Consider the following 11,730-nt stretch of genomic DNA (forward strand, 5'->3'; position numbering starts at 1 on the left):
CTTCTTTTCTTTTAGTTATACACTAATTGGCCCACTAGCTCAGGCTTCTTATTAACTCTTATAACTTATATTAGCCCATTATTCTTGTCTATATTAGTCACATGGCTCAATACCTTTTTCAGCGAGGCAACATCTTGCTTGCTCTGTGTCTCAATCATGACTGCAGACTGCAGAATCCTTTTTCCAGAATTCTCCTGTTTTCATCGCCCCACCTCTACTTCCTGCCTGGCTACCAGCCAATCAGCATTTTATTAAACAATACAAGAAACAAATGTTTACATGGTAAACACATTGTCCCACAGCGCTCCCCCCTTTTTGAAAAAGAACAAGAACTCTTAATCTAATATTTTTCATTTAGCTTTCTTCCTGACTATTATCCATAACAACTTGTAACCAACATTCTAAACAAAGGAAAATATCGATAGTCCATGTCTTGGGAACATAGGCGTATTTTATTCAGGCTACTTCCTGCTGATTGGGGGCACTGATAATCTTATAGGAACCTAAAGAAAATTTAGAGTCCTCATAGGACTTGATCATCTCAGCTAGCAGTTTTGAATCTCTTCTGTATGTGGAGCCCAACGTGTGAACACCTGCATCCACATAAAGTCTAAGAGAGCTTGGAAAGTAATTAACAGAAGATGTAGTTGGTATTTAGATGGTCCCTGAACCTGGATGGAAAACACTTTACATAGTACATATTTTTACTAACATCCAGCAGACGTTTTGTATTTTTAAAATTTTACATTTTGCCTGCATGTGTGTCTCTGTACCACTTACATGCCTGGTGCTCATGGAGGCCAGAGAGAGCATTGGCTCCCCAGGATGAACATGCCATCATGGGGGTGCTGGGACTTGAACTCAGGTCCTCTGGAAGAGCAGTCAGTGTTCTTAACCGCTGAGCTGACACTCCAGCCTGAAGTTTAGCATTTTGTGAATAGGCATCTAAGTAGATAGTTTGGATAGTGTAGGTGAAATCACCAGCAGAACCTACAAATTATTTTCAATGACACCTTTGTAATAGTTTAAGTAAAAATGCTGCAGTGCCCCGAGGGGTGCAGCAGCAGAAACACTGCAGATCCCTGACTGGTGGCAGTGGGCAGCAGGCCATGAGACCACAGCAGGCCATGAAGGCAGCCCTGTCCCAGGCAGGGAGCCCCTGAGTGGCCCACAGGCCATGAGGGCCAGCGGGTCCAAGGCAGGAAGCTGCATGGGGGGTGAGAGACTGAGACAGATGGGCACACCATGTAGAGTGAAGTTGGATATTTATTTAGTGGGTTATGGAAGGGAGGGGGAGGAGAAACGAAAAGGAAGGGACTCAGGCTGGAAGCTGAAGATCAGCTTGCCTTGGTGGATGAGGGAGGGAGTGGGTGTGGCTTGTCTCTTAAAGGGACAGGACAGACCATTACAACCTTACTCTACAGTAGATATTTCAAAATAATATTTATGCTAAAACTGTAAGTGCTATTAAACTTAGGATCAAATTAAATTTTATGTATCAATCAATAGGCCTACACATTACTTATAAGAGGAAATACATAATTATGTGAATAGTAGATAATATAGTTCCTTTCTCTATCCCTTAATTATAAATATTTATCCCATATTGACATATTTAGAATATATTGGTCTGGAAACATACACATATAATATAAAAGACAAAACAAAATTCTATTTCTTACAGACATGTCTCTGTTCTTCTAATGCAAATCTGGTGTCTCCGACATCAGGGACAAGAGGTCAATTTCTGAAAACCTGTGGGGTCTGGTTTGGAGTTGAGTACATGTGCGTGATTTTCTAATATATGGCAACTAGAGGGTGAAGAAAGAACAATGCATGAAAATGAGACCAGAGAATCAGCCAGGCTAGGGCAACTCTTCCCAGGACACCTGATTCTGGAGAGCCCAGGAATGCCACTCTCTCAGTCTTGCAGGTGGAGTCACAGTAAAGCAGTACCCACACCCAGCAGCCCAGCTGGGGTTTGGTATTTACTTCTCACAGTCACTGTGGGCTCCAGAAGGAAAGGTCCCAGGGTTTATATGCATGGCTTCCCTTGCCTGCCTACAATCCAGACCAAGAATGGGAAGGAAAACAGAGAGACTGAAAATCACAGCACAACAAAACAAAAAGGTGAAATTCCAGGAAAGCAAGATGTGGTTAGCCAACCAAAGATGGGAGCCAGGGATTCCTGCCCCCTTTAGCTTTCGACTCCTCTGGAAGTCTGGTCTGATCCTCCCTTGTAAAAGAATGAAAACGTTCTTGGAACCACAGAGGGAAAAAGTAGGCAGGCAGACCTACTGCTTGATTTCAAGTGTTTTTACTTGACCTTGGCTTGTTTTCCTTGTAAGCCACATTCACCTGTGGCTCCAATGAACAAAGAATTAAGTTCAATAGCTATTTACTATAAACCAGACAATTGACATATGTGATGTTATATAACCTGCTGCCCTGTTCCCCACTTGACAAGAGACCCAGACAGATAAAGGTCACCCTGATTGGCTCAAAGGGCCACTTACAAACCCTTCCTGTTTTTCACAGTTCAGCACAGTTTCTCTATCCTATACCAAGGAAGGTTTACAATTACTGGTGGAGAAAAATTACAGGTCATGTCTCTTTAATTACAAAATCAAACTAAAGATGACAGCATACACTCACATATTTATTCAGAGATCCAAACAGTAAAAAAGAGAAGAAAGGGGATATTTTAAGTACATATACTGAAGGACAAAGAAACCTAGAGGACATAAGTGCAACAACATGTTAGAAGCTCCAAAGCAGATCGATGACCGATGGAGACATAAGGGAAGGATGCTGACCTGTGGAGGAGCTGGGTGGGAAGGCTGATTTATGCTATATGTATCCCCAAACAGCAAATGATAGAGGTTCTTCTACAAATAGAAAAACTTACAGACTAACAAAATGGGGTGGGAGGGGGGAGGAAGCAGGCTTGAGGACTTTAAACTCTTCTTTTGCTTGGGAATGAATCCCACCCTGATGGTTTATCCTTCAAAAGGGACCAATTAAAATTGACTGGGGTTTTTCTTGTTTGTTTTTTCTTTTCTTTTCTTTTCTTTTCTTCTCTTCTCTTCTCTTCTCTTCTCTTCTCTTCTTTCTCTCTCTCTCTCTCTCTCTCTCTCTCTCTCTCTCTCTCTCTTTCTCTCTCTCTCTCTCTCCCGTGTGTGTCCTGTATAACAGCAGACAGTGCTAAATATGGAACATCTATCCCATAAACGATTATATAATGGGAAGGCCTGCAGATGTTTTGAGACCACCTTTTTTTTAAATCTAATTCTCAGAACAAAGTCATCTTCAGAAAGCAGGAATGAAGAAGACTGTTTGGAGACTCTGACTAGCTCCATAGTACATGGAGATTCACCACCCGGATCTCTCTTCAAGGAGCACCTAACTACATTTGAACAACTGTGTCTCGAGTCCTTCAGGTATCTGTCTCAACTATGGAAATGAAGTGGTCCAAGGTGACACTTTCCCTGAGATGCCACTCATTCAATGATTATTGGATTTGTCTTGGGTCTAGTCACTATCCAAGCTGGTTGTGAAGAAGTCAGCCACTCTTCCAGCCCAGTAAGAGGGGATTGATGGACAAAACCCCCCCGGTGACTCTGCTAGGGTTGCTTGCATGACAGTTTCAAGTCTTACCTCATGAGACCCTCACCCCTTCTCTCCATTACATTGTTGGTCTCTAACAATTGTTTTACCAGTAGTTCTGATTTGGTGTTGGCTTCCAGGGAAATCACAAAAGTTCCACCAAATGAAGAGCTAAAGAAACCATTATCAAATTCCTAAAGATAAAACCAGGCAGTATTTCTAACCATGAAATTCACAGCTCAGGAGTCTAGGATATGCACCGAGGTTTCCAGTCACCTTTGTGGGGTGACCCATTTAATATGAGTCAGTGATACACTTAGATATGAGATATCCAAGTGTGGTTCAACAACATAGGTAAGGCCTTACCATAAGCAGTTAAATGCAAAGTGGCAAGTCTGCATGAAATAATAGTATCAGTATAAGACACAATACCCACCAACCAAACAGGAAGCAAAAACGTGTTCTAGAACCATGTAAATCTCCATGAGCTAAATGGGTGTAACTAGGAAGAGTAAACAAGCATTTTGAAAGGTTTTAAAGGTGAAAGTATGGAAAGATTTTAGTATGTAGGGGGAAAAGACAGTGAGAACAAATACAAAATAATTTAAACAAAACAATAAGTTTAAGAAAATAGTGTTTGTGCTTTAGTCCTGGAGATCCAAAGTACCAATGACATCAATTCTAGAATAATAAAGCAGCAAAATAAAAAATGAAAACTTGACAAGTTGGGACTGGAGAGGTGTCTCAATGGTTAAGGGCACTGGCTGTTCTTTCAGAGGCTCCAAATTCAATTCCCAGCACCCGCAGGGTGACTTATAACTGTCCCTAACTCCAGTTCCGTGGTCTCCATGGTTAATACATACACAGACATACATGTAGGCAAAATACCCATTCACAGAAAAAGTAAATAAATATTTTTTCTAAAAAAAAGAAAACCTGAAAAGTATTTCCAGAATGGAATAGTAACTATCTAATTGACATTTAATACCTAACTAATTACTAACAAATCGTTGGGTTTTTTACAGTCAAAACACCAAAATCAAGGAAAAATAAATTGACACAAATTTGCTGGAAAAGATGAGAGTCTTTTCTCTGTAGAGGGTCCAGAATCAAAAGGTTTCATGCACATGACATTCAGAAGATATTCTCACTGGGAATCGTCCATGCCTTGCCCACTGCTGAGAGTATGGGTTTCCTAATGTTTTATTTATGTATTGAATAAGTCTAAGTCAGGATTGATGCATGACCTTATTTTGCTTGTCTACCATAGAACACCATATACAGACTGGCTCATAAATGCCAGTAATTTTCTCTCTTTGGTCCACACTAGAAGCTTGAAGATCAAGATGAAGAGTCCAGTAAAGCCAATGTCTACTGTAGGCCCTACTTTCTTGTTCATACATGGAAAATCCTAGCTGGGTCTTCAGATAGTGCAAGGGGCAATCAGTTCTGTGGGTCTTTTTAAGAAGAGACTTCCCAGAGGTCCTAGCACCTGACATGACCCCACTGGGAGTTCGGACATAGTATGCAAATGTGGGGAGAGAAAGAAGCATTCGTCCCATGCCAACGTTCAACAAATATGATTTTAGGCTTACAACATGTAAACTGTCAAATCCCATGTTCCTGACTCTTTGGTACCCAAGTTTAAGATGAGAGTTCTGAACAGAAGAAAATACACTACCAAACCAAGGATGCTGGGGAGGAGATGGTTCAGTGTATAAAGCACTCATCCCGCAACCATGAGGCCTTGAGTTCTAATACCCAGGACACCATTTAAAAGCAGAGATGGGATTTGGAGACTTGTGGCTCTCTAGAAGTTTATAAACCAATTAGCTCGTATACATAGTGACAGTCAACAAGAAAATGTGTGCCAAACAAGGTCTCAGGCAAGGTCCAAGAACCAATGTCATCTTCTTATCTCTATGGTACAATCAAGCACATACACACACACGGTGGTGGGGTGGAGGGACAAACAAACAAACAAACAGAAGATTCAAGGGATGTAGGAGTTGAACCTCATAGCAGAAAGTGTGACACCCTAGAATGATGGTAAGGGGGACACAGACACGGGTGTCCTAAACGCTCTGAGGCAGTCTTCTTCACTAAGCTCCTTTCACGTCTCAGAATTAAATGAAAGGGACAGACTCAGCAAGAATTGCTTACCAAGACACCCAGCAACGGAAACAAGCAGGGAAAGGCAATCATTAGCTCCAGCATAGGTAAAAAGCTGTGTAAGAAAAAAGGTGGGACCATGATGTCCTCTATGATTTTTACATACTTCTGTACTATACTGATGTAACATCCAATGCAGAACAGTAGCCTGAAGACAAGGGAAAATTCCAGTAACACTATCATTACTGTGCCTTTTCCATGTTTATATCTGTTGACATACATAAATGCCATTTACAGTGGCCTACAGGATTTAGCACAGGACTATACTGCACGGGAAGGTAGTTTTGAAGTCACACTCACCCACGTAACCTGGGTGTAGAGCAGGCGATACGATAATATCAGGCTCGCTGTGACATCTGCTGTATGGAACAATACAATGATTCCTTTCTCAAAATGTATCCCCACCAAGGGCACGTTGCTGTACATATTTGCATGGAGGCATTTAAATATATGAATGTGTACATTATGTTCATAGGTTTTGATAAATGAAACTCTCGCAGGCTCACTATAATTAAACAGGAGAACAGGAGCAAGGGAAAGCGCATCTGTGGTTACAGTCTGAGTGGGAGAGTGAACTCACCCCTCAGTCCCTAGAGTAGATAGAAAACAGTTAAAATATGCTGTACATATTTTACCAAAAAATGATATTTAGAGACATAAAGAGAATGCCTCAAGAGGAAACAGCTACCAGGTTTCTAATGGCTGTCTTTCGGAGCTTACAGATTGGAGAGGTACAGAAAACAGGCTTTTGCTTTATTTAAATAAGCCTTGGGGTTATCTGACTCTTTAAGCATGTTCATGGAGCACTTTAATAAAAATAGAAGCAAATTGTAGGAAGAGCAGAGGTAACCCATTTTCTCTCTCATGACCAACCATGTTAAGCTGAGTTAGTCAGAGATGGCCACCCATGACCCCCTCCTCCGTGGGTTCTTCACTGATGATCTCGTTCAAACCTGCTGAGTCTGAAGATGGTGCTACATGAGCCAGATCCTCCAGCAAAATGACCATCATTTAAGAAAGGAGGATGTATCTCGGATGGAGAGGGCAGAGGAGCAGAAAGGAAGCATAAATGACTGAACATGTTCCCAGAAAGGCTGATGCCAACAGCTGTTGAGGTGGGGAGGGCACTGTCGACCGTGTCAGCTTAGTGGCAGCTGTTCCAAACAGTTGCCAAACTTATGTGTGTAAATTACTCCTGAATTCTTCCAGCAGGACTTTTGTGCCCCATCCTTATCTGTTAGCAGTGTGTGGTAAGTGTTTGCACAGAGTCCTAGCACCAGGACAGTCACCTGGCTCAGCATTGTCCTAATGTCGAGGAACACGAGGAAAAGGTACACTTGGAGGGCCAGCACCTTGTGACTCGCTGCAATCATGCCTCAAATGCCTTCTCTGAAGTAAGACAGCAATGAAGAACCCTGGAGTCTCAAGGGATTGCTCTGGACAGTAGAAAATAATGTATCCTTTCCGTCCCCTTTTTTTACTTCTACCAGCAGGTGTTGAAGTGAAAAGACTAGCAGTGGGGGAGCTTAAATGTTTCTCCCAATGTCTCTGCCTTTCTAAAACTGAGTATTGGAGGTCTAATGGCACAATCTGGATACCAGCTCCTTGGGAGACTGAAGCCAAAAGATATCAAAATAAAGACTTGGCTGGGTTGGGAATATACCTCAGTGGCAGAATGCCCTCTTGGCATGCTCCAGTCTCTGTGTTCAATCCCCAGTACTGATAAATCAACCGTAAGTATATATAATAAGTCACTAATAAATTTAGGAACTTTGGCTTAGTCCAGAGAAAGGAGTTTCAAACCACGATCTAAGTGGAGAAAATTGAAGCCAAAGAAAAAAAGGTTTTCTGAAAATATAGTACTATGGTTTTTTTAAACGAATTCCATTTCTGTGTCCCAGAAAAGGGGGCTAAATCCTCAAGGTGTGTTTCTGGGATTAGAGAAAAGAAGAAATAGAAGGAACTGGCTACAGGGACGATCAGTTCTCAGTGAATAGAACGAATCAGAATGGGATATAATAAGGCTGTAAAAATGCCCTGTGCTTGGCAATGGAGGAGGAAACTTAGGGAGAGTAATAGCTCTTGCTGCAGTCACTCAAAAGGTATGCCAGGGGATATGGTCCCCTGATATTGTTTTAAATAAGGCGTTAAAAACCTTCTTGTAATAGTGTCCTTCACAAAATGGAAACAAAAATGAAAATTAAAGGATAGTGGGAAGTCAGGTTGTAAACTACAGATCCTACATTCATTGACCCATAAAAGTCCTCAGAAAACCAAGGGCGACATATTGGACTTCATAATTATGACAGAGATTTGAGTTCATGTGTGTAGATGTTAAAGGAAGGATGATCTGGCAGGAGGCAGAAGAAGCCAAGAACACCAAGAGAACCATGTCTCTTAACCACCAAAGAGGCTGGAAGTGATTATTATCTCTTAGCCATGGACTTCCCCCTTTGCTTTTGATTTATAGATAATGTCTCTTAGTCATTTCTCAGACAGTACAGCCATCAGAAAGAGTCAGAATGTCGAGCTCTGCCCTGCCAAAGCACGTATTCTGCCCCAATGTAAGCCTGCGAGAATACCCAGAAGCTTGGTGTTGAAAAGTGACTCGAAAGAGGATTTTATTCTATTTATTTATTATTAGGAAGCTATTTAGTTTTAGTGGCAAAAAAAATGATTGAGTTGTTAATAAATCCCAGAAAGTGTTTGAAAGTCAATGAGAAGCCTGAGAAACCTGCAGAGGAGAAGGAAGAGAACGAGAGAACTTGAGGAAACACTGCCTTCCTCCTGCCCCAAAAATGCTCTCCACCCAGAACACAGCCGGCTAAGTAGGGCCATGATGGGAGAATGAAGAAAGTTACATTTACTGACCTAGAAAGTTTCTCATGGGAGACAGTCTTGGAGGAACACGGGGATGAAGATCCCCAGTATTATATAGACAACCCTACCTTCTGCTGGCTGGGCCCATGGTGTAGATAAGAAACTATAATTGGGATCAGCATTGTTTCTCTTGCCAACACTCAGGTTTTCTGCCCCAAAGGGACTCCCACTAGAGCTGGAGCACTGAGCCTGTAGCTTGGCAGGGCTTGTGGGAGTGAGACTGATATGGCTGTACTGACCTTCACTATCTGCATGCCACTTTAGGTCGATCAGAACTAGTTTCTATTCCCTTTAGAAATGGCTCATTTTCCTGGATAATGGGGATATCAAGACCATCTTCCAAAGGTTAAAGTGAGTGAGTCCACACAAACACTTTGAAGACTGGATGACCCGGGTAAGGCTGTAGTTATTAAAATTGTGGTGGTGGTTATTGTCACCATCACCTAACAGAATTATTGGAATATGAGGCAGATTTGGGAAATAGTTGTTTATTTGAACACCATCTGTCATGGGAAAAGAGCAAACAGGGAATAAAAAATGTTGCTTGATAAATAGAAGCATGGGGGTGGCAGGGAGTGTCAGGTCCAAATGTCAGATCTAGATCAAAGCACCAAAGTCATCCTTCTCACCCCTAAAATTGAGGCAGCATCTCACTATGCAGTTCTGGTTTGACTGGTTGGAAGCCCACTATTGTTGCTCTTCGGCCCACAGAGATCCACCCACCCCCGCCTTCAAAGTACTGAAAAATGGTGCTCTTGACATAAACTCCATAATAACTCTTCAAGTTTATACTTTGTGGAAAGTGTCCTACTCCCTTGAAAGCCCAACCCAAGGCACCGCTCTTTGCTGACAGTTTCTCACACACAGAGAAAAGACATTCCACGGTGTGCAATAGACATGAGAGAAACTGGATCTGGTATCTGTGGTCCAAAGAGACCCTTAATTAGCACCAAGCCGATTCTTGTCTTCTGACTGGCTGCAGCCTCGTCAGCCCTCTAGACAGCTGTTGTGGGCTGCACTGTGTTCTCCACATGTTCGACTTCTAATCCAGCTAGGAGTGTGACCTGAGAGAGGAGTAGATCTACAGACACCTTCAAGCTTTGGGTTCAATGGACCCTAGGTCAGGTACTGGTGTTCTCATAAGAAGGGAGAAATTTCGTCAGAGAAGGAAAGACACACCAAGGACACTCAAAGTGGTGCATGTGTAAGCTAGGCACTGCCAAGGATTCCCAACAGCCCCCAGGCCCTAAAAAAAGGCAAAAACAGACCAGGACCTTCCCAAAGTCTTCATTGAATAGAACTCTAAGGAATACCTTCATGCTGTTTTAAGCCCCTGGGTATGGGGTAACTTGATACAGCAACCTCAGGAAGGTCTGCCAGCAATTAGCACTGGTCCCATTGTGTGCTGACTTCAGATGAGTCAGGGCTCCATTGCTCACTGAGTAGCTCTTTCCTGGAATCGTAAAGGGACAGAAGGAGGCATCAGTCTGTCCTAACTTGAGCCCTGTGTACTGCCTGACTATTCAGCACACCACAGGGAAGAGCAAGCAGGAGTCCTCATAGAATGATGTAGTGGGAATTTTGTTTCTGGTTCACCTTTCTTTCTGGGTGGGGTCACCTGGTATATGCTTGCACACTTAAAAAAAACCCTAGCAACCACTGATTTAACCTTTGTCATTTTACCCCTACCTCTTCTCAAAGTATCAAGATACATTTTTCTCAGCTTCACCAGAAAGAGGAAAAGTAAATTAATCTCACCAAAATTTTTCCAACTTTTCTCTCATGTATTGATGGCAAGAACGGGGACCGGGGACAAACTGACGCACAGTGATGGAAAACTCATAGTGACACATGTTTATTGGAGTCGAAGTCTGGCTCCTTACACAGCAGGTTCTCTGTGTAAAATGAAAAGAGAAATGGACACTGTGCAGAAAAAAAAATGTGTCCACTATTTTCTTTGAATTCCAATTTTGATTGTTTCTCTCTGGGTATTCTAGGAAATGTCGTGATCCTCGTGAGATAAGGGCATATTTTAAGTCAAGTGTGATGTGTGTCATACTTGATAGTTCTAGAAATTGAACAGGAGGATCTGAGGAGAGATGTTAGAAACCAGAGAGGAAGAAAGGAGTAGCTTTAAAATAAGATACAGGACACAAGTCATTAGGAAGAAACATCTCAAAATGCAGGGTCTTCAGTCCTGTTTCGAGGCACCAGGTTATAACACCAGGCAATGGGGGCACAGTTTAGAACCCCCTGCAATGGTCATGTGTCCACTCTTTCCTGTCTCAACTCTCCATTAGCTATCACCACTTGGAAGAAACATACAGCTTCAGCAAGAGATCTCTGGACAGAAGGGAGTGCAGAACAAAGCCTTCCTCAGTTGTGCCTATGGGGGCTGCTGTGTCTAAGCCCTGTAATGACAGCCTTCTTCTCACTATCTTCTCGGTGGCGATCCCACTGAAGTAGGAAGCCATGGCCAGCTAGGAGATACACTGTCAGTTTCCTGATGGAGGAGGTTTTGTGGAGAACCCTAAGGGCTCACTGATAAGGAGTAGGCCTTACCTACTGAGATCCTTCCCAAGTCTTATCTCCACTCTGCCTCCCTAGTGAAGTCTACAGAGCAGCAAGGACAGTCAACCTATCTTGAACCTTCCAAAGTAATAAAGGAAGATTTATTCTTTGAGTGACAGTGGCCACATCGCTCGTAACTTAGCACACTCAATGAGGGTTACATCTCAGGTCTAGCTTGTCCCCACCCCTGACTCTAGTCAGGACACAATTCTTTGTAGGCAACATGCAAGGCAAGGCCTCATTGCTCATTCTGCTACATGCTGAAACTCTTTCCTGGTTCCAGCTCACTAGGGAAGGACCCTATAAAAGACCAGAGAAACCATGGACTCTCTTGAGGAAAAGTGTCCAGGATCAGGGACCTGTGAAGCTCACCGTCAATGGACACAAACTAACACTGGAAGTATTGACAAAGCACCACTATAAATGTTGTGTTTGTCACCCAACATACACTCATGAACTCACACATACAAACATGACCAGATATGCACAAAAATACAAAAA

Source organism: Myodes glareolus, chromosome 19, assembly GCF_982192425.1.
Source record: "Myodes glareolus chromosome 19, mMyoGla1.1, whole genome shotgun sequence".
Classification (NCBI taxonomy): Eukaryota; Metazoa; Chordata; class Mammalia; order Rodentia; family Cricetidae; genus Myodes; species Myodes glareolus.